Below are 3,294 nucleotides of genomic sequence, written 5' to 3' on the forward strand. Positions count from 1 at the left end.
TAAGTGCAGATCAGGGGCTCACATACATAGGCCAAGGAAAAAGAAAGGGTAGAAAACTGAGGAGGGACATAGGGGCCAGGAACCAGACAGGGCCTGACACATATAGATGTTCAGGTAGTCCCTCACGTCAGCTGGGACCTCCTTGCATCATGAAGATTAGGCAACATTTGCTCAAAGTACATATCACCAGGGTCTTTGGAAGTCGAAAGCTTTCTCTAGGATTTCTGTAAATGCTCAGGACACATAGATTCTCATGTCCTGCTTTCTCAGGGTAATGTTCTTTGAATACAGTCTTTGTTTAGCACCATATCAATCTAGGCACAAAATGTAGCCCTTTCATGGAAAAAAATTCATGTGTACCATACATAAGATTAATATTTGTTTGGGAATTCCCTGGTGGTCCAGTGGTTAGGACTCGGCACTTTCACTGCCGTGGCCCAGGTTCAATCCCTGGTTGGGAAGTAAGATCCCACAAGCCATGTGTGGCACGGCCAAAAAATTAATATTTGCTTCAAATGTTGAGGGGGAGTCACAGGGAGGGAGTCCCATCACTCACTGTACAACAGACCACCTAGGAATCCTCATTGCACATTCCTGCTGTCCTCAGGCCCTGAAACCACCCCGTGATGATGGTTTTCTCTATTAGACCCAATACTACAGCTTCCCACACTGCACCCACCCTCAAATACTCCTCTGGTTTCTCTGTCTTCCTTCTCCCTTCTCTGTCCTCTGCTCTTTCCTCTTTCTGCCATCTCTCCAAAGTCAGAAACAAATTCCCTTCCCTGTCTCACCCAGAGAGGCTGGCATAGGAGGTGTGTTAGGGCATATTCTTGCACACCCACTGCTTCTTCACCAAATTCTTTTCTCAAACAAAGTTACTTCCCTCCCATAGAGGAATTCAAGTGCCAGATGTTAAAGTAATTCAAATTTTTTTCCACCTCAATATACATGTGTAAACAAGAAGTATGCAGAACTATTCTGACGCATAGTTCATGCCTGACCAAGCGCTATGATTGTCCTGTTCAAAATGGACTGATAAGAAAGTTTAGAACATCCTGTCTGATTCAGGAGTGTGCCCGTGGCCGTGGAAGCTCAGCTGAAACCCAGAACTGAGCCTGGGAAAATTGGATTTGTCTTGTGCCCCTTGTGAAGACAGTTTACAAACTGCTGAAACAGGAAAGACACCAAGAGTGGGGTGCTACTTTTTTAAATGGGCCAAAAAGTAAATAGTGCCTATGACACTTTCATAGAATTGTTCAAGGTTTTTCAGTCCTGCATGGACTCTTAGAATATTCTCAGGTTGCAAACTTTGGGTTGCAATGTGATATCAATCTAGTTGCAAAAAAATGTGCAACAATATCTCATATGATCAAATCAGGTGACCAGGTAAGCAATAAAGCTTCAAGATATGTGGTTTGTTCTAGTTACTACCTAGTGGTGTAAAACAACAACCAATTTATTATTCTCAAGGATTATATGGGTCAGGAATTCAGAAAGGGCATAGCAAGGACAGTTTGTATTTGTTCCACAATGTCTGGAACCTCAGTTGGGAAGTCTGAAAGGCTGGAAGGTTACTCAGTGACTAGGTATTAGAATTATCTGAAGACTCTTTCACTCATGTGTGTAACACTGGAACATCTACATGTGGCCTCTCCATCTGGGATTCCTCATAGCATCGTGGTTAGGTTTTACAGTAAGAGGTCCTAAGGTGACCCCCAATGATCCCTACCTCCTGGTATTCACAACCTTGTGTAATCTCATCCCCTTGAGTAACTTGCTTCTAACCAACAAAATATGGTACATTGATGGAATATTCCATCCGTGATTAAGTTACAGAAGATTGAGAATCAGATTCTCTCTCGCTCGTTGGCTTTGATGAAGCAAGCTGCCATGGTGCAGAGGCCCACATGGCAAGGAATTGAGGGTTATCGTGGCCAACGGCCAGTGAGGAATTAAAGACTTCAATCTGATAATCCTTAAGGAACTGAATCCTGCCAACAACCATATAAATGACCTTGGAAGTGGATCCTTCCCCATTTGCACCTTCAGATGAGACCCCAGCCCTGGTTGAAACCTTGACTGTAGCCTTGAGAGAGATTCTGCAGCAGAGGAGCAAGCCAAGCTGTGGTCAAATTCCTTACTCAGAGAAACAGAGATAATAAATGTGTGTTGTTTTAAACTGCTAAGTTTGGGGGTGATTTTTTACACAGCAACAGGTATCTAATATAGGTTCCAGGACTGAGCATCCCACAAGAACCAGGCAGAAATTGTATCACTTTTTATGACCTGGGCTCATTCACATAGCATTACTTCCCCACAAAGTCACAAGCCTGTCCAGATTCAAGAAGATGGAACATAGATCCTGTCTCTCAAAAGGAGGAATGTCAAAGTATCATCATGGGAACAGCATGGGGGAAGAGAGATGGTATTGTGGCCATCTCTGGAGAACACAGCCTGCCACATGACTCTTTGGCATTGTCCCATAGCAGGGTTTGAAGTGCTCATGTAAATTTTAAGCAAGATTTATTTTTTGGTGCTATCTTGAAATGGAGGTTTTGTTTGTGCTCCTCCTGAAATATCTCCCCTGCTTTTAAGAAATGCCTAAAAAATATCTCAGCATGTCACAAGATGAATGGGAATTAGCCCTCCTGCAACCAGAGAGACCTCAGAACCATAATTTCCAAGAATGTGACCAACTATCTGAAGTACAAGCTTCTCTCCCCTTAAGAATGACTCCTAATGAATTACAACATTGCCCTGGCTACATGTTCTGAAATATTCCAGCATTGCCCCATACTCCATGCCAGCTGAACAGAATCAGGCCAGTGAAGGAGGAGAATGCAGTGGGGAGAACCAATGGACACTCAAGCCAGGCTAACTCCACGGGTACTTCCACACCCCACAGACTCAAAGAACTGCTGAGCAAGAAGGCGTCTTAGAAGTCGATCAGCTCAGCTTACACTAGTAATGATAGTAGTGCAGTTAATAAAACCTGACTGTAACAGCAAGTCCTTTACCACAGGATGACATAGATTTTAGTATCCTGCTGTAACTCAAACATGTCAAATTTTCAGTTTGTAAACTCCTGCTTCTGCTTAATGCCCCAATCACTGTAGCTTAAGCCCCATCCCACTTGTTTTCAAGAAATCCAAGTTTTACCAAGTTCCCCTGGGAATGCCTATGTGGCTCACCCATTTTTCCTGTACTTTAAACCTCTCCTGTACTTTGCCTAGCCCCACATGGAGGATCCTGGGTCTGAACATCTGCCTCCCTCAAGATACAACTTTCCTAAGT

At 43.6% G+C, this 3,294-nt stretch overlaps 1 non-coding gene across 1 annotated transcript; it reads left to right on the plus strand.

The window, feature by feature from the left end:
- Positions 1 to 390: 390 nt before the first annotated feature.
- On the plus strand, positions 391 to 462 carry TRNAE-UUC (transfer RNA glutamic acid (anticodon UUC)). The gene has a single exon. It is a non-coding gene; the product is annotated as a tRNA-Glu (tRNA).
- Positions 463 to 3,294: the final 2,832 nt, after the last annotated feature.

Source organism: Kogia breviceps, chromosome 7, assembly GCF_026419965.1.
Source record: "Kogia breviceps isolate mKogBre1 chromosome 7, mKogBre1 haplotype 1, whole genome shotgun sequence".
Taxonomy (NCBI): Eukaryota; Metazoa; Chordata; class Mammalia; order Artiodactyla; family Physeteridae; genus Kogia; species Kogia breviceps.